Here is a 19,790-nt window from a genome sequence, read left to right as displayed (position 1 = left end):
ACAGCAGATGCCAAGGGCACCTCACCCTGAAGACAGGCCTTTGACCTCTATTCTCAGACAGTAGAGAAATCCACAGATTCTGAACAGCCACGAAGTAAATCTGCTGGGACTGAACATCTCCAGGTGCCCATAAATCTATAGAGACTGAAGGGCTGGAGCAGATGCCCAGGGTAGGAGATGATGTGGACTTTGCCTGGACGTCAGCACTGAGAACTGGTTAGATTGTGCACACATTTTTACAGGCTGACAGCTTCAATCGCTATTTCGTTTGTATTGCATTTATGAACACATATACTTAAGGCTGTCCTTAAGTCTTCCAGATGTGACACTGCTGATCTGGGCAGACAGGTTTTTCAGCTTCTGATTGCTATGTAAATTTCCCTGAGAGCACCCATCTAGGAACTGACAGACTGAGCCTAAGCAGTTAGTCTCCAATTAATTACCTGGTCTGTGGCTGCCCTCCTGTTATCTTTTTAAAAGAAACCTTAGAAAACCATAATTGATGCAACCACTTCTGAGTCGCTCTGAAGAAATTGCAACAATTAAATGCACAAGCTTAAAAGAGCCAGTTCTGAGGCTGTGTGTCCCTCCCTAGTTTACCAATCCCATAATTTCCTGTTAGACAAATGTTGCCACTGTATGGAGGCACAGAGGTACTGCTCACTTCCTGTGGTCTGACATGGGCTGAAGGGACATATACCTCTGACAAGGCAGCACACAAGTGGCATTCTTCAGACATCTTCCAGGAAACACAAAGGCTGAACCAATATAGGCAAAAACATTGATTTTTGGTGGCATCTAAGAGCCTAAAGACTACTTTTTTTTCTGCAAAGAGATGAGGTGATTCTGAGAGCTACAGATAACAGATAGCCTGGTGAGAGTGGCTCAGAGCTGGGAAAGTCTGAGAAAGGCTAAAAGGAGGAAAGACATTAGTATAGGCACTATGGATGCCTCTAGCACCTACGTGGTAGCTCACACCATCTGTAACTCCAGTTCCAGGAGATCCATCTTCATCTGACGGCCTTGGGCACCAGGCATACATACGCACATGCAAAACACTCATACACATAAAATAACCTTTAAAAAGTTTTGTTTTGAGACAGAGTTTCTCTGTATAACAGTCCTGGTTGTCTTGGAATTCACTTTATAGACCAGGCTGGCCTTGAATTTACAGAGATCGTCCTGCCTCTGCCTCCCAAGTTCTGGGATCAAAGGCATGCACACCTAATCATCTCTGAAAGGTTAAATCCTTTATATTGTCATACTGGCAATACCAAGCTTTTATTTTATTATTTTACAAAAGCCTTTATTACAGTTTATTTTTATTTTAAAAAATTTTAGGGGCCAGGCATGGTGGCACATATCTTTAATCCAAGTGCTCAGGAAGCAAAGGCAGGCAGATCTCTTTGAGTTCAAGGCCATTTGGTCTACAAAGGGAGCTCCTGAGACAACCAGGGCCACACAGAAAAACCCTGACTCTGAAAAACAAAAGAGAAAGAGAGAAAAGGAGAAAGAGAGAAAATGAAAGGAAAAAGAAAAGGAGAGAGGGAAGAAGATGAGGAGGGGGAGAGGGAGGAGAGAGAGAGAGATGACTAGGTCTATGAGGGGGAGAGGAGGGAAGAAGGAATTAAGTCAGGCATAGGGCCCACACAATACCAGCATTCAGGGAGCAGAAGCAGGGGTTTGCAAATTTAAGATCAGCCTGTCTATATAATGGGATCTGGCTTAAAACAAAAGGTGATCGGCCATGAAGGCCATCTATTGGTCTTGGTTTTGTTGTGGGTTTTGTTTTTAAGATTTATTTATTTATTTCATGTATGTAAGTACACTGTTGCCGCTGTCTTCAGACATACCAGAAGAAGGCATCAGATCCCATTGCAGATGGTTGTGAGACAACCATGTGGTTCCTGGGAATTGAACTCAGGACCTCTGGAAGAGCAGTCAGTGCTCTTAACTGCTGAGCCATCTCTCCAGTCCTTGTTGTGTTTTTATATGTTTTAAAATCTGGCCTATGTGGCCCAGACTGGTCTTGAACTTCTGGATTCAAGTGATCCTTCTTCCATCTCAGCTTCAAATGCTGGGACTATAGACATATGCCACTATGCCCAGCTTGGTTTTGATCTTTTATGTTATTTTCTTTGGAAGTACTTGGGACTACAATTCCATGAGTTTTCACACTTTTTCAGAATTTAGAAAATCTTAAGTAGTATCCCTAATTGGAAAATCTGAAACTTCATTTTTTTTTTTTTTTAATTTGAGACAGGGTCTAGCAGTTCTGGAATTTGCTATCTAGATTAAGCTGACCTTGACCTCACAGAGATCTGACTGTTTCTCCCTATGCTGGGATTAAAGGCATGTGCCACCATGTCTGGCCTGAAACTTTTTAAGCATCAGAAACACTCAAAAACACTTAAGAGCTCTTGCTGTCTTTCCAGAGGACACAGGTTCAATTCCCAAGACTCAAATGGTGGTTCACAGCTGTTTGTAACTCCAGTTCCAGGAGATCCAATGCCCTCTCTTCTGACCTCTGAGGGTACTTTGTGTATATAGTACAAAGATACACATTTGGCAAAACACCCATACACATAAGACAATCACTTAAAATTTAAAAATGTGTACAGATCTATCTTTTTATGTGGATGGGTATTTGCCTGCATGTATGTATGTGCACTACTGTACATGTCTCTAGTGCCTAAGGAGATCAGAAGGGGTCAAATTCTCTGGCACTGGAGTTTCAGATAGTTGTGGGATTCTGGGAGTTGAATCTTGGTCCTCTACAAGAGCAACAAGTGCTCTCAACCACTGAGGTATCTCTGCAGCCCCAAATAATAACTAAGTGTGGTAGTGCAGGGCTTTAATCCCCACACTCAGGAAGCAGAAGCAGGTAGATCTCCACAAGTTTGAGGCCAGCCTGGCCTGCACAGTGAGTTCCAGGCCAGTCAGGACTTCATAGGCAGACCCTATCTCCAAAGTCATTATCTAATTAATTAGGACTAATGTTACAGTATAAGTATTATAATTAGAAATAATTACAACTTACTAATTACACTGGGATAGGAGAGGTGCAGGTCTTTAAGCCTTTTTAATTCCTCTGGTGACATGGCTACTTACTACCTGCCACCTCAAATTTCCTTCTTTGGGGATTTAATGTTTATGCAAAACCAAGTGGAGAAAAAGTGGAGGGAAGGAGGAGATAAGTGCAAATGGCTTGCCTGTAACTGAAAGGATCCCTTCCCTCTCAGTTGTAGGTAACACTTTATTAACACAGCACAGCTTGAATTTGACATCTTAGCAACCTGGGGAAAATGAGCTTCTTTAAACTGCTAAATGGTACAGCAGTTACTTTTCAAGTTATTGTAGGAAAGTCCCCAACCCTGATGTCTAAGTAACCAATGGAAAATGAACGGCAATGCCTTGGAACTAGAGCTGACAAGCCCCAGGTTTATTCTTTAAAGGCTGGGTAATCCCCAGGTACCCCAGCTTTCACATGGGGCTGCAGATGATTCCCATCATGCTGAAATGAAATACTTTTTCAAAAGCAAAAGGCATAAAAGCAGCCTACGGGAAAAAAGACGCTTACCAAAGAGATGAGCAAAGCATAGCCATCTGCAAAATACACTCCTAGGGGAAAAGATGCCATTTTCAAACCTATTTTTCACAATACTTTCCTGTCTCCTGAGTTCTGAACAAATGCCCACAGGACCATCTTATCCACTAGCAACACAGTAAGATGTAAACACAAATGAAAAACTGAAGATACAGCTACTAGACAAATAAGCTCTCTGGTAAGATGTGGAAGGAGGCAAGACAAATGGCTACACAGCCACAAGACCTTGTCATAAAAATAAGTAAATAAAAGTCTCTAGATTATAAACAACCACTGGGCTTATTATGTATGACAGAGGAAATTCTGGACTCCTTTGAATCTTTGTTTGGTTGCTTTTTGTTTTGTTTTGTTTTTTGAGACAGCATCTCATTATGTGGCATTGGCTGATCTGGAGGTGCTTACTATATAGACCAGGCTGACCTCGAACACATAGAGATCCACTTGCCTCTGCCTCCTAAATACTGGGATAAAAGATGTCTGCCACCATGCTTAGAGCCTTTGAACTTTTTAATAGCACACTAAAGCAACACAAAATAATTCTGGCGCTGGGGGCTGGAGAGATTGCTCAGTGATTAAGAGCACTGGCTGCTCTTCAAGGGGACCTGGGTTCAAGTCCCAGCATCCACATAGCAGCTCACAACTGTCTGCAGACTCCAGTCCCTGCTGTTACTCCAGTCCTTGCTGTTTTTAAAGAGGGGACCAAGGACCCACATGGCCATACAACCATCTGTTGTATAATTCAGTTCCAGGGGACCTGATGGCCTCTGATCAGATCACACTTCCCATCCACTCCCACTTTTTTTAAAGGGAGACACACTGGGGTCACACGCAGGGCACCGCATGTGCTAAGCAGGAACTGGAGCAGAAGTAGACTCCATACCCAACCCTGACTTTCCTCTCTTACATGCTCAGCTTTATTTCACGTAGGAACATATAGAGATCACAGACATTTTAAACCACACGTGGTGGCACATACCTGTGAAATCCTAGTACTTGGGCAGTAGAGGCACGAGAATTAGGAGTACAAGGCTAATCTTGGTTACAAAGTACCAGTTTTGAGGTCAGCCTGAGCTACGTGAAACCTTGTTTCAAAAATCCAAAACAAACTTTCTCTACTAAACATTATCAGCATGTTATGTACTTCATATGGTCAATAAATCACTGATCTATTCATCTACCAATGGACATTTAAATGCCAATGGCAATTTTTGCAATAAAAACCACTGTAGAGAACAATTACTTTGATTTTTTTTTTTTTTTTTAGTTTGCATGCGTGTGTAGCTGTGCCATGGCTCTACCTGTGTAGAAATCAGAGGAAACTTTATAGAGTAAGTTCTCTTGCCACCTTTACAAGGATCCTGGGAACCAAACTTGAAGACATTTTAAAAGAAAGTAAGGACTGATAAGCTATGGCTCAGCAGTAAAGGCACTTGCCACCAAGCCTGACAATCCCCAGGACTCACATGGCAGGAGAATGATCCTCTGTCTGGGCAATGGTGGTATACACCTTTGATCCCTATGCTCCAGAGGCAGCAGTGGTAGGCAGGATTTCTGGGTTCCAGACTAGCCTGGTCTACAGAGTAAAATCTAAGACAGCCAGGGATATACAGAGAAACTCTATCTGGAAAAACAATGAGAGTCATCCTCTGATTACGACATGCTTTCACCCATCCACATACATAGAAAAAATAAATATGCATAATTTTTAAAAAGAAGTTAAGGTCTGGGATGTAGCTCAGGGCTTGCCAGGGTTCAATCTCCAGCACACACAAACAAGGTGTGACGGCACACAATTGTAATGTCAGCATTCAGAGTCAGAGGCAGGGGCTTCAGAGTGAGAGCCTGTCTCTAAATAAGAAAACAAAACAAATAAAATTAACACATGTCTTACTTAGGAGAGAACTTGGATTTTAAATCTGCTTCTGTGTTAGAGACATTACTTGAACTCAAGACTGGGATAATAGCAGTGTTGACATTAAAGATTAATGTGCTGCCCCTTGAAGCAAGACAGTTGACTTGATGATCTACATCTGCATTTTTTAATTTTAATTTTAATTTTTTATTTTATTTTATTTTATTTTATTTTTGGTTTTCTGAGACAGGGTTTCTCTGTGTAGCCCTGGCTGTCCTGGAACTCACTCTGTAGACCAGGCTGGCCTCGAACTCAAAAATCCACCTGCCTCTGCCTCCCAAGTGCAGGGATTATAAAGGCGTGCGCCACCACTGCCTGGCTGCGTTTTTTATTTATTATAATTACAACATAGTGAAAAAATGCTGTGATGATTAGTTTTAACTGTCAACTTGATACAATCTAGGATTACCCGTGAAGGGAGTCTCAGTGAAGAACGGTCTAGATCAAGTTGGCCTGTGGCCATCCCTGTGAGAAATCTCACTTGGGTTCATTAAGGTATCTATCTCATTATATAAGGTGGAAATATTAAATAATCAGGGAGATCTGCTATCAGCTTTGAGCCTCCACACATGCATGCCCACACATGCATACAGATACATGTGCACTATACAGAGATACATACACAAAAAGGAAAAACTGAAAAATATTTCTCTCAGCCATCTCTTCAATCCCCTTAAAGGATATCACGATCAGCAGATCTCAAACTGCTGAGTGTTGACGTCGCTTCTCTGGTGCTGCTTCTGTTGGATCTGGGAAGGAAAACACAGACCCAGGAGTCTGAATTCCCCACTGGACAGTCTTTCAAATTCTAATTCAGATGGGACCTGTAACCGACACTTCCTGACTCCTATGTTCATCTATCTTCTCTTGAATCAATCGTTGATACATGCTCCTAATCCTTCCTACTTCCTACTGTTTACATACTGTCTGTCCTCCATCCAGTACCTGATGCAGAATCTGATATAGGGCAGGAGTTGACTGGAGGATAATAACCTAGTAGCTCCTAACGTGCAACACACTCTCTCCCTGGGCTCCTATTGCTCTCCCTGCTTACAATGCACTTTCATCTTATTCCTTTTTCAGTGCTCAAGCATTGGCTTCTTTCCCTCTGCCTTGTGTTTGCTTGTCTTAGTTGGAGTTTCTATTGCTGTAATGAAACACTATTACCAAAAACAACTTGAGGAAAAGGGGTTTATTTCACTTACACATCCAGGAAACAGTTCATCACTAAAGGAAGTCAGGGCAGGAACCTGGAGGCAGAAGCGATGCACAGGCCATGAAGGAGTGCTGCTTCTTGCCTTTCTCTTTATGGCTTACTCAGCCTGTTGTAGAATCTAGGATCACCAGCCTGGAGGTGGCACCCACCTAAAATGGGAAGGGCCCTCCCACATCACTAATTAAGAAAATGAAAAAAAAAATGCCCTACAACCTTGCTTATAGCCTAATCTTATGTAGGCATTTGCAGTTTTTTCCTCTCAGATGACTCTAGCTTGTGTCAAAGTGACATAAAAATAGCCAGCACAGTGTTCCTCTATGTTCCTAACCAACCTGTCCGGCGTACTTAATAGCTACCATTCACTGCAGGCTTTCTCTATGCCAAGAACACTAATAAGCAGAGCTAGACTAAAACCAGGCATAGTAGTGCACACTTTTAATCCCAGCACTAGGGAGGCAGAGTCAGAGCCAACAACTCTGCCAGTTGAGGCCATCCTGGTCTACACAATGAGTTCTAGGACAGCCAAAGCTCTGCAGAGAGACTTTATCTCAAAACAAACAAACAAACAAACAAACAAGATGTAAAAGCATGTAAAAAATAGAGCATTCATTTCACGTAAAATAGAAGACAAGGTAAACTGAGCAGTAGGTACAATTTTACTTAATACTCTTGTTTCTTTTCTGGTGTGTGTGTGTGTGTGTGTGTGTGTGTGTGTGTGTGTGTGTGTAGTATCTGCATGTGTCTGTCAGGGACACACATATGTCTGTGTCAATGCCAAGTATTTTTCTCTTTCTCTATTGCTTTTCACTTTTTAAGGCTTAATTTTACGTGCATGGGTATTTTGCCTGTACATATGTCTATATATCATGTGCATACTGTGGTACCTTCAGAGGCCAGAAGAGGTGTGCCAGGTACTCTGATATAGGGGTTAGATGGTTCTGAGCCACCATGTGAGTACTGGGAATTGAATCCAGATCCTCTGGAAGAGGAGCCAGCACTCTTCACCTCTCTCCTCCTTTTGTTGAAATAAGATCAATCCCTCTAACCCTGGAGCTCACCAATTCAGCAAGACTAGCTGGGCAGCAAAGCCCAGAGACCCTTCTGTAACTTCCCTAGCGAGAGTTATAAGTGCACAGTTTTGCCTGGCTTTTTATGTGGGTGCTGGCGACCTGAACTTGGGTCCTTATGCTTGCAAAGAAAACACTTACCTGAGTGAGCTATCCCTCCAGTCTGACTCAGCTAGCATATATAGGCACAGATCTATAATCCCAGCACTGGGGAGGCTAAGGAAGGATGACCAAGAGTCTGAGGCTATTTAGGACTTTGTAGTAAGTTTGAGGCCAGCCTGGGCTACAATAAAAATGGTTTCAAAAAATAAAACCAGGGACTGGAAAGATGCTTCAACTGGCTGCTTTTCTAGAGAACCTGGGTTTGATTCCTAGAACCCACATGGCAGCTCACAACCATCTGTAAACCTCTGTTCCAGGGAATCCAATGCCCTCTTGGACATCTGAGGACACAAGATATGCACAAGGAACATAGACATATAAGCAGATAAAAAATTCATACATATAAAATTAAAACAAAAAAAATTTGAGACAATGTTTCTCTGTATAACACTGGCTGTCCTAGAACTCTCTTTGATGTCAGGCTGAGCTTGAACTCACAGAGACACACCTGCTTCTGCCTTCCAAGTGCTGGAACCAAAGGTGTGTGTCACTATACACAACAATAAAACCTTTTTTTTTTTTTTTGGTTTTTCGAGACAGGATTTCTCCATGCAGCCCTGGCTGTCCTGGAACTCACTCTGTAGATCAGGTTGGCCTCGAACTCACAAATCCGCCTGCCTCTGCCTCCCAAGTGCTGGGATTACAGGCGTGCGCCACAACCGCCTGGCTAAAATCTTATTTTAAAAATAAATAAAAATAATACAAATTTTAAAATATCAAAAGGCAAGGCTTGGAAAGTGGCCTTAGTCAGTAAAGTACTTCCAATGTAAGCACCAGGGCTTGAGTTTAGATTCCTAGACCCTGTATAAAACCAGATACAGAAGTACCTATCTGTCACCCCACAGTTTTGCTAGCCTTTTGAAGCTGCTTTTTTCTTTACCTTTTTTCCCTTGGTTTTTCAAGACAGGGTTTCTCTGTGTACCCCTGGCTATCCTGGAACTCACTCTGTGGACCAGGCTAGCTTTGAATGCACACAGATCCACCTGCCTCTGACCCCCCAAGTGTATGCCACCATACCTGGCTGAAACTATATTTTCTTATAATCTGATGCTAAAAAGAAACCAATATTTCCTGTCATCAACATCATTACCAATCACCCTGGGAGGACCTCTGCTTTGTCCTCCTTCCACTCTTTAAGCCTTTTGCTTTTCTTCAAAATACAAAAACAAAACAAGTTAAATTGCCAAGTATAGTAGCATACACCTTCAATTCTAGCACCCAGTGTTAGTTGAGGCCAGTCTGGTCTACACAGTGAGTTTTAAGGCTATGAAGAGAGATCTTGTCAAGGGGCGGTGGGTACAAATTTGTTGCCTTGACTTATACTGGATGACCTGACAGCTCTGCTACCTACCCGACTCTCAACATGCACTGTTGAATCTGCCATAGTATATTTCCCCAGATACTGAGCCTGTTTCCATCCTCTCAGAGCACAGTGCTTAATGAAGCCTTGATATAGGGACCATTCCTGCTAACCTTCTAGAACTGGTCCTCTCCCAAACACCCCATTGACCCTTGTTGAAAACATGATCATTCTATCACCTTTTACATCCCCTCAGTGTGACATCTGAGGTAATCTCCCACTTCTCAGTAGAGCCTCGTATAACCAGCACCATCAGAAGAGCAAAGCAGTTTCCTCACTCACTTCCAGCTCCTGGTCCTACAGGTTTGTGACTGGGGCTACTACTGTCCCTTCCTTAAGTCAATATTTCCTTTGTGATCAGGGATAGAATGTTCTTTTAGGTCAGAGAGGTGTGGTAGTGTAATATAGAACACACACTGGGCAAACACAAACCAGGCAAAGAGGAACCTCCCTTGGAGCAAAATGCCAAGGAACAGGTTGCCACTTCCTGCTCAGCAGCCAAGAGAAACGCAGCCCTCCTGTGAGAACTTGCGCAGCCCACAACCATCATGCCTCTAAAGGCCTCGAGTCCCTCCAAGGATCATTCCTCTAATACTTACAGCTTGACAGTATCCAGCTGGTAATGAGGGAAGCCAAAGCAAGGTACCTGCAGAGCCCATCTACTCTACCCCTAAGGGAACGAAAATGAAATGTGCTACCTACCTGAAACTCAACGTTCAGGTAGCCCTAAAAAACAGCTGGGAGTTTTTGAGGAAAATAAAGTTTCTTGATGACTGGCTAGGGAAAAGTCCACTGATAAATCTTTAGTAAGACAGGGGGTCTGGTAATGTATGATCCCAATACCACAGAGAAACAGTCTAGGGCGGCATAAGCTGGTAATAACCCCAATACTCTAGAGGTGAGGGCAGAAAGATCAGAAATTCAAGGTCATCTTTGGCTACATTCGAGGCCAGCGTGAGACAGACCTATATAAACTCTTTCTAAAACAAACAGGCTGACAGATGAACATAAATTAAAACCACAAACTGGTGTTGGGGGTGTGGGGTGGGGCTGTGACTCAGTCATTAGTGTATGCTGCCCCAGCATGAGGGCCAGAGTTTAGACCTCCAGCTCTCATGTAGAAAGTGAGGTATGGCAGTGCTCAACTTATTATTTTACAGGCCTGCCCTCCATAATATCTTAAGTTTTTTGTGACAATTCTGTGTATTTCATATTTGATATGTGTGATTTAAGCAACCAGGTTGAGGGCTAGGAAAGGCACACAAGGAAGAGTGCTTTCCTAGCATGCATGGACCCTGGGTTTCATCCTCAGCACTACAGAATACATAAAAACAATCACACCATATACTTAACTATTCCATATAGGATAGCCTCACTACATTGAAGTAACCCTAACTTCCCTGCCTTTGCTAGCCCCATGTACGTTCCTCTCCCTGCTTCCTCTATTCATGCTCCTTTTGAAGAATCCACACTGAACAAGCCACATTTATTTTCACCGTTTTCCAAAGCTTCACCATGCATCTCTTGATTTGCTTTGTTTCTGTTCTTTGAGGCAGTGTCACACTATGCAGCCCAGGCTGTCCTGGGACCCAGTAACCCAACCTGACTGGAACTCAGCCTCCTAAGTGCTATGAAAATATGTAAGGCATACATCTGGACTTGTTAGCTTTGTATTATATTTCATTTGGGGCTAATTCAAACTCCTCACTATTCTGATGACCTCTGGGTCATGGCTTAAGAGAGCTGAATTCAACATTGTAATTGGGCTGACAGTGTAGCTATGTGACTGTGGGCAAGGTCCTGTGTTCCATCTTTCGCACTGCAAAAGCAAAACAATAAAAGTGTGTCAAGGGGAGGGAGGGACTGGAGACATGGCTCAGTGGCTGTGCTGGCTAGTTTTATGTCAACTTGACACAAGCTATAGACATCTGAGAGGAGGGAATCTCAATTGAGAAAATGCCACCAGAAAAGTCTGGCTGTACGCAGACAAGTTAGCAGGACATTTTCTTAGTGATATATGGTGAGGGGTTGTCCCCAGCACATTGTGGGTGGTACCACCCCTGAGCTAGTGGTCCTGGGTTCTATAAGAAAGCAGGCTGAGCAAACCATGAGGAAAAAGCCAGCAGGTAGCACCCCTCCATGGCCTCTGCATCAGCTCCTGCCTCCTGCCCTGTTTGAATTTCTGTCCTGACTTTCTTCAGTGATGTATTATGATATGGAAGTATAAGAGAAGTAAATCCTTTCCTTCCCAAGTTGATTTGGTCATGGTGGTTCGTCACAGCAATAGTAACCCTAACTAAGACAGTGGTTAAGAGCTCTTGGTGCTCGTGCAGAAGACCCAGGTTTGGTTCTTAGCACCCACAGGGTAACTCACAACTCTACTTCCAAGTGATCCAACGTCCTCTTCTGACCTCCATGAGCTCCTGCATGCACAGGACACACATAACTCTACACAAGCACACATACCCATAAATATAAATACATCTTTAATCCTATTGTGCAGTCTTTCACTCTGTTCTTTCTCCTTCCCACTTAGAAAAATCGATTCTCCCTTTCTTTACTCGTCAACTCTTCTACCTACAGCAGCCATTAAGCCCAGTTGTTTGTGATATCTTATTCTCCTCCATTACTTTTAAGTCAATACATACACTCAGACCTCTTGAATCTTTAGAATCTTTAAATTAACAAACCAACCAAACTGACTGTCACTCAAGACTCTCATCTTTCAACCTTTTTTTTAAGTTTTTTTTTTAAGGTTTTTTTTTTTTTTTTTGACAGGTTTCTCTGTATAGCCTTTGCTGTCCTGAAAATCACTCTGTAGAAGAGGCTGGCCTCAAAATCTCAGAGATTCCCCCTGCCTCTGCTTCCCCAGCTCAACATTTTTTTATCTGCTCTACTGACTGACATATTTTTTTAAAGCACTTGCCAATCAACTCACTCTTAAACTTTGTGGCTTAACAACTAGACTCTAGGGTTTCATCACCTTCCTAGTCGTTTCATGGATGGAATCTTCCTTCAACCTGTGGCCTGATTCTACCCTGTAGCACTGGACTCACCTAACCTTCCCAGGTTCTTAGAATTTTTCTCCTAAAACTCTGAACTGTTTTCTTCTCTACTTAGATGTTTCTTTTTTTTTTTTTTTTTTCTTGGTTTATCGAGACAGGGTTTCTCTGCGTAGCCCTGGCTGTCCTGGAACTCACTCTGTAGACCAGGCTGGCCTCAAACTCAGAAACCCACCTGCCTCTGCCTCCCAAGTGCTGGGATTAAAGGAGTGTGCTACCACCGCCCGGCTTAGATGTTTCTTTATTGGCTCTTTTATTGCCTCATTTCAAACCAAGTCAATCATTTTTGTTTTGTTTTGTTTTTTTAAATCTGTTGTTTAGGATCTATTCTTCTTCAAAAGTGGGACTTAAGGGGCTGGAGAGATGGCTTAGTAGTTAAAAGCACTGGCTGCTCTTGCAGAGAACCCAGGTTTGATTCCCACCATCCACATGGCAACTCAAAATTATTGATAACTCCAGTTCCAAGGATCTGATGCCCTTTTCTGACCTCTAAGAGCATAAGGCATACACATACATATAAAATACTAAAAATTAAAAACAAAGTAGAATTTAGGGTGAGAGGGCTCAGTAGGTCAAGGACACTTGCTGGCAACCCTGATGACCTTGAGTTTAACTTCCAGGACTGACTTGTTGAAAGAAAGTACTGCCTCATTCAAGTTGTTCTCTAACCTCCACATTTTGGGCACGTGCAACATAACACAAACAACTGGGTTTGTTGTTGTTGTTGTTTTGTTTTTAACACTGGCACGGCAGCACACATCTTTTTTGTTTTGTTTCTATTTCTTCAGACAGGATCTCTCTATGTAGCCCTGGCTGTCTTGTAACTCATTATATAGACCAGGTGTACCTCAAACTCACAGAAATCCATCTGTCTCTGCCTTCTGAGTACTGAGATGTCAATAGCAAACATTTAATCCTAGCATTTACAGGGCAGAGGCAGGGCGATTAGCTAGGGCTACATAGTGAGACTCTACCCGTACCGCTAAAAAAAAGCAAGATTGAGTCATCACTGTCCTAATAAGCTACAAATCATCGCACACCACAGGCCACACTATTTCTAACTTTTCTTTGGGTATCTTACAACACATCTATTTTTAGCTCATCTCCAGATGTTTTATTCTTATTATCCTATTTTCTTCTAAGATACTTAGATTTTAAGGTTTAAGGTAAGTTTCAGGTCTTATGTTTCTTTTACTCCGAGTTATCTGGAAAGTTTACCACTTTTGCAGCTAGAACACCTCTAGCATCCTGTTCCCATCGCCTCAGCCCATACCCTCACTGCCACACTCCTGGTCCACCGTGCATAGCTCCTAACAGGCTTCTGTGCCTCCAGACTGTCTTCTATTTAAACGAGGAATAGATCAGTCTGTCTAGCAGCACAGTCCTGCATTCCCAGTTACTCAGGAAGCTGAGATGGGGGATGACACTTTCAAGGGCTGCCTGGGCTACAGGACAAGTTCAAGGCTAGTTTGGACTACTGAACAGTCTCAAAATAAAAAGTTAAAAAAAACAACTTGGGCCGGGCGGTGGTGGCGCACGCCTTTAATCCCAGCACTTGGGAGGCAGAGGCAGGCGAATTTCTGAGTTCGAGGCCAGCCTGGTCTACAGTGTGAGTTCCAGGACAGCCAGGGCTACACAGAGAAACCCTGTCTCGAAAAACCAAAAAAAAAAAAAAAAAAACAACTTGGAGATAGAGCTCAATGGTAGAGCACATGCCCAGCAAACATGAGGTCACAAGTTCCATCCCCCAGTATAGGGGACTAGGGGAAGGAGGCACTATGAACAGATTAAGAGCCCAGAAGCACAGCTCCAACAGTACATATGTTCCCCACCCACTTCAGCCAAAGGTGGTCGATTTCAGGATGTTCAGTCCCTTCTCTGCCGTATGTGTGTGTATGTGTGTGTGTGTGTATGTGTAGTATATATGTATGTGTGTGCGTATGTATGTATATGTATGTATGTATGTGTCTATGTGAGTATATATCATGTGTATATGGGTACCAAATAGCCCAGAAGAGGGTGTCAGAGCCCTTGGAGCTGGAGTTAACAGGCAAGCGCTGGGGAACATACTCTGATCCTCTGGAAGAACAAAAAGTGCTCTTAACTGCTGAGCTATCTCTCTAGCCTCTCAACCTTGTTTTTTGAATACAGGGCCTGTCACTGAAGCTTACCTTTGGCTAAACTGGCTAGCCATCAAGCCTCAGGGATCTGTCTGTCTCTGCTCCCCAGTGCCGGGGCGGGGAGGGGGGGGTTTTACGGACATATGCCACCAAAATGCTAAAGATCCCAACCTGTTACCCATACTTGTGCAGCAAGCACTTTGCCCACTGAACCATCTTCCCAACCCCTTAGCCCCACCCCCACTTTTACTTATTTTGTGCACAATCAACAGGAAAGTCAGAGGACAACTTGTAGAAACATTTCTCCCTTCTATCACCTGAGTGATAGACTGAGGCCAAAGGACTGAGCTCAGGCCATCAGGCTTGGAGTCAAGTATCCTTACCCACTGAGCCACTGATCTACCCCTATAATCCATTTTTCATCAGTTTTTAAAAATTTATTTATTTTATTTTATGTACCTGAGGGCTTTGCCTACATGTATGTCTGTATACTATGTGTGTGCCTGGTGCCCACAGTGGTCTGAAGAGAGTACCACATCCCCTGTAGCTGGAGTTACAGACAATTATAAGCCATAATGTGAGTACTGGAAATCAAACCCTGGTGCAAGAAGAAAAAGTCTCTTAAGTAATGAGCTTTCTCAACAGCCTGCCCTCATCAGCTCTTATCATGGTTCCTCTGCTTAGAAAGCTGCCTCTCATTTCCACTTTTTCCATTTTTTTTAGTACTCAGCTCTAAATACCACCTCCAGATGCTTTTCCTACTGCTTCCTCTCAACATCTCCTTATACTCACATAATGCCACACACAAACCACAGTCTAGGGGTTGGAGAGATGGTTCAGTGGTTAAGAGCACTGACTGCTCTTCCAGAGGTCCTGAGTTCAATTCTCAGCAACTACATGGTAGCTCACAACCACCTGTAATGGGATCTGATGTCCTCTTGGGATGTGCATGAAGACAGCGACAGTGTACTCACATACAGAAAATAAATAAATAAATAAATCTTAAAACAAATAGACAAAAAAAAACTAAAAAAAAAACTAACGAATAAAATCCCCATAGTCTATTTAACTAGCTGTGTACCTTTTCTAGTAGACTGAAGCTTTGTTAGGGCTAAATCCTTCAGCATGTCGGACTTAAATTCAGGGTTTCCCAGACACTAAATTAGCTAACTGTTGTATGAGTACTTAGTCACCTATTTAATGAAGCCTCTATACATGCCTATTTTGAAGATTAGATGAAGAAATCTATATTTACCTTATTTAAACATGGTGCAGCAGAAGTAAGAAGGCCTGGGTTTAATATGTTCTGTCACTTAGCTGTGAGCCCTTTAGGCAAAACAGTCTCTCATAACCTCTGTTTTCTTTTTTGGTGATGGTGGTGGTGGTGGGGTGATATTGAGACAAGGTCTCACTATGTGGCCCTGGCTGTCCTCACAGAACTCCACTTGCCTCTGCTTCCCAAGTGCTGGGATTAAAGGTTTGTGCCAGAACTCTTGTCTACCCTTAGCTCTCCTATCAGTAAAATTAGGATAGAAAAGTACCTGAGTACCTCAGAATAAGCGAAAATGCACTTACCAGCTCTAGCCTCATGCCCAGGACCCTCGCTTTATAATCCCAAACATCACAGCAGAGCAGAACTAAAATTCTACCACAAATTTGACATGGAAATTCTATTTTGTTTGTGTGGGTTTTTTTTTCCCCCAAGATAGGGTTTCTCTGTTTAATAGTCCTGGCTGTCTTAGAACTCACTTGTAGATGAGGCCAACCTTGAACTCACAGATATCTGCCTGCCTCTGCCTCCCAAGTGCTGGGATTAAAGGCGTGTGCCACCACCGCCCAGCCGAAAGCCTGTTTTCTAAAGATGGACTAATAACATGCCTATCTCACATCCTCTTCACATGTGACAACGACAGTCCTCCTCATTGAGTGGTGGAGTTTTTAAGTCCCCTACTCTTAACATGAAGGAAACGTCTGTGACAATTTCAACCTAGAGAATATTGCAGATCTAACACTATGTGGCACCCACGGTTTTATTATTACAAAAGCTATGCACTTTCTCCACTTCCCGTGAGACGTTAGCCCTTATACACATCTACCTATACACTATGACTTAGGTAAAGCCACGGAAAGGCCGCATTCTAGGCCAATCACATAGGGTAAGATCCAGATGGCAGCCAACATCAACACCCAAGACATGTGAGAAACTTTTAAGGATGGAGTAGGGGTGAGATAGAATTTCATACTGTAGAGGCCGGAGAGAGGGCTCAGAGTTTAAGAGTATTAACTATTCTTCCAGAGGAGCTGAATTTGACTCCCTACACTCACATAGGACTCATAACTATCTGCAAGTCCAGTTCCAAGGGATTAAACTTTTCTTCTCACCTCTCATGCACATGGTATATAAACATACATGCAGCTGGGCAGTGGTGGCACATGCCTTTAATCCCAGCACTTGGGAGACAGAGGCAGGCAGATTTCTGAGTTCGAGGCCAGCCTGGTCTACAGAGTGAGTTCCAGGACAGCCAGGGCTATACAGAGAAACCCTGTCTCGGAAAACCAAAAAAAAAAAAAAAAAAAAAAAAAAATACTGGCAAGACAGATTAGTAGTTATTCTTCCAGAGGTCCTGAGTTCGGTTCCTGCCAACCACACAATTGCTCGAAACCATCTATAATGGATCTCTCTCTTCTGATTTAAATTTATGTAAATATATCTACGTATTTACATAAAGACAGAGCACGCATATACATAAAATACATAAGTAAGTAAATCTTTTTTTTGGTTTGTTTGTTTTTTTTGTTTTTCGAGACAGGGTTTCTCTGTGGAGCCCTGGCTGTCCTGGAACTCACTCTGTAGACCAGGCTGGCCTCGAACTCAGAAATCTGCCTGCCTCTGTCTCCCAAGTGCTGGGATTAAAGGTGTGAGCCACCACTGCCTGGTAGTAAATCTTAAAAACAAAAATGTAATATTTTTCTTAAAAAAAAAAAAAAAAGAAAGAAAGAAGGAAGGAAGGAAAGGAAGGAAGGAAGGAAGGAAGAAAGGGAGTACTGATTATTCTTCCAGAGGACCTGGGCTCAATCCTCACCACCTACATAGTAGCTCATAACTGTCTGTATATAACTCCAGTTCCAGGGGATGTGATACCCTTCTCCTGGCCTCTGAGGATACTAAACTCGTACTTGGTATACATGTAGACAAAACACCTATACACATAAAATAAAAATAATTAAAAAAATTAAAGTCTCATATTATAGCAGAGTGCCCTCAAATTCACAGCAGTCTGCCTCAGTTTCCCAGTAAAGTGCTGGCAGTACATATGTGAGCCACCATAGACTACAGTGAAGAACCTGGGAAAAACAGGCACTGAAAAAACATTTGTTGACTTAGTAAGTGAAGACCCCGAAGAATAGTAACTAGATAAAGGAACTCAATACAGCCCACAGCAAACGAGATATGCATACGTAAGCTACAGAGCAGAAGTCACTTGGTTAAGGAATACCAAGCAAGCCAGGCAATGGTGGCACATGCCTTTAACCCCAGTACTCGGGAGGCAGAGGCCAGAGGGCAGAGGGAGAGAGGCAGAGCCAGGCAGATCTCTGAGTCTGAGGCTAGCCTAGGGTACAGAGTGAGTTCCAGGACAGCCAGAGCTACACAGAGAAAACCTGTCTCAAAAAAAAAAAAGAAGGAGGAAGAAAAAGAGAAGGAAAGAAAGAAAAAAGGAAGGAAGGGGGAGAGAGAGAGAGAGAGAGAATGAGAGAGAGAGAGAGAGAACAAACCAGGCCAAAGGTCAAAGATCTTGGGAGAAGAGCAAGAGTTTGCTACAAAAGAAAAACCAGGATAAAGACAGACATGGTGGGACCTATCTATAACCACAGCACAGCACATGCTTCTGTGGAGGTAAAAGGACAACTCAGTTTTCTCCTTTACATGGAACCAAACTTGGCTCATCAAACCCGCGCCTGCTGAGCCAGCTCACCCACCCTGTACAGCAATGTTGAAGGCATCAGAACTACAGATGAGACTGCCTCAAAAAAGAGAAGGAAGAGGAACTGAAAGAGGAGAAGGGATGAAAGTAGTGCTGGACTTTAACCTTACTCTCAAGTCACACAAGTTAAGGATATTTACCAATGGAACTCAAACATAAGAAGTGGGGAATGAGCCGCTGCTTCCTGTCTTTAGAATGCTGGCTAGAAGGCTAACTATACATCTAGAAAAGGCTGGGAATGCCCATGTTATTTTGTTAAGGGAAAAAATATTTTCATTTAAACCCTAATTGCAAATCATGCCTTCTCTAAGAGTTATTTTTATTATTGAGAGTGGATCCCTGCTATGTTCCCCAGGCTGGCCTGAAATTTTCTGCATTCAAGCAATCTCCTGCCTCAGCATCCATGGTAGCTGGGAATACAAGCATGAGCCATCTCCTGTTTTACCTCCTGTTTTTTGTTTGTTTGTTTTGGTTTTTTGAGACAAGGTTTCTCTGTGTAGCCCTGGCTGTCCTGGAACTCACTCTGTAGACCAGGCTGGCCTCGAACTCAGATATCCATCTGCCTCTGCCTCCCAAGTGCTGGGATTAAAGGCGTGCGCCACCACCATCTGGCGGTTACCTCCTGTTTTAAGAATGAGACTTCTGGTAATTAATTAGTACTTTCAATTTCAGTTTTCATATTGATCTTATTGAGAATCCATCTAATGAAAGCTAACTGATGAGTCAAAAGAAGCTAACTTAAAACATACATCCTTAGAGAAAACCACAAATAAAGATCTCGGCTCAGGGATGGCATACACCTGTAGTCCTAGTCCTCAGGAGGCAAAAGCAGGAGGATCTTGAGTTCAAGGCCAGCCTGGGCTTCATAACAAGACCATATCTAGAACAACAAAACACACGTAAATTAGCCAGCCACAGTGACATACACCTGTGATTTCTGCACCTAGAAGACAAAGGCAGGAAGATCACCTTTCAACACCACTCTTAGCTGTACAGTTGCTTTGAGGCCGGCCTCAACTACAAGAGACCCTGTCTCAAACAAACAGAACTTCACAAATATAGACTGTATAACACAAATGCTTTAACATGCAGAAAATGTAGAGCTGGAGTAAAACCACACGCCTTTAATCCCAGCACTCGGGAGGCAGAGGCAGGCGGATTTCTGAGTTTAAGGCCAGTCTGGTCTACAGAATGAGTTCCAGGACAGCCAGGGCTACACAGAGAAACCCTGTTTCAGAAAAGAAAGAAAGAAAGAAAGAAAGAAAGAAAGAAAGAAAGAAAGAAAGCAAGAAACAAAGAAA

General features: G+C 42.9%; 1 protein-coding gene across 4 annotated transcripts in view; it reads right to left on the bottom strand.

Annotated features, from left to right (window-relative positions):
* Sgsm3 (small G protein signaling modulator 3) overlaps positions 1 to 19,790 on the bottom strand; it is a 35,892-nt gene that overhangs the window by 11,849 nt on the left and 4,253 nt on the right. Inside the window, exon 2 of one of the 4 annotated variants that reach the window (XM_028789926.1) lies at positions 6,142 to 6,268. The exons of the other annotated variants lie outside the window; for them this stretch is intronic. The gene's annotated coding sequence lies outside the window, so the exon portion shown is untranslated. The remainder of the gene's footprint in view (positions 1 to 6,141; positions 6,269 to 19,790) is intronic. 4 annotated transcript variants of the gene reach the window in all.

The sequence above is a fragment of the Grammomys surdaster genome, unplaced genomic scaffold (assembly GCF_004785775.1).
Source record: "Grammomys surdaster isolate TR1022 unplaced genomic scaffold, NIH_TR_1.0 125852, whole genome shotgun sequence".
NCBI classification, from domain to species: domain Eukaryota; kingdom Metazoa; phylum Chordata; class Mammalia; order Rodentia; family Muridae; genus Grammomys; species Grammomys surdaster.
The sequence above is the reverse complement of the archived record's forward strand: the minus strand, read 5'-3'. Positions and strand labels throughout refer to the sequence as shown.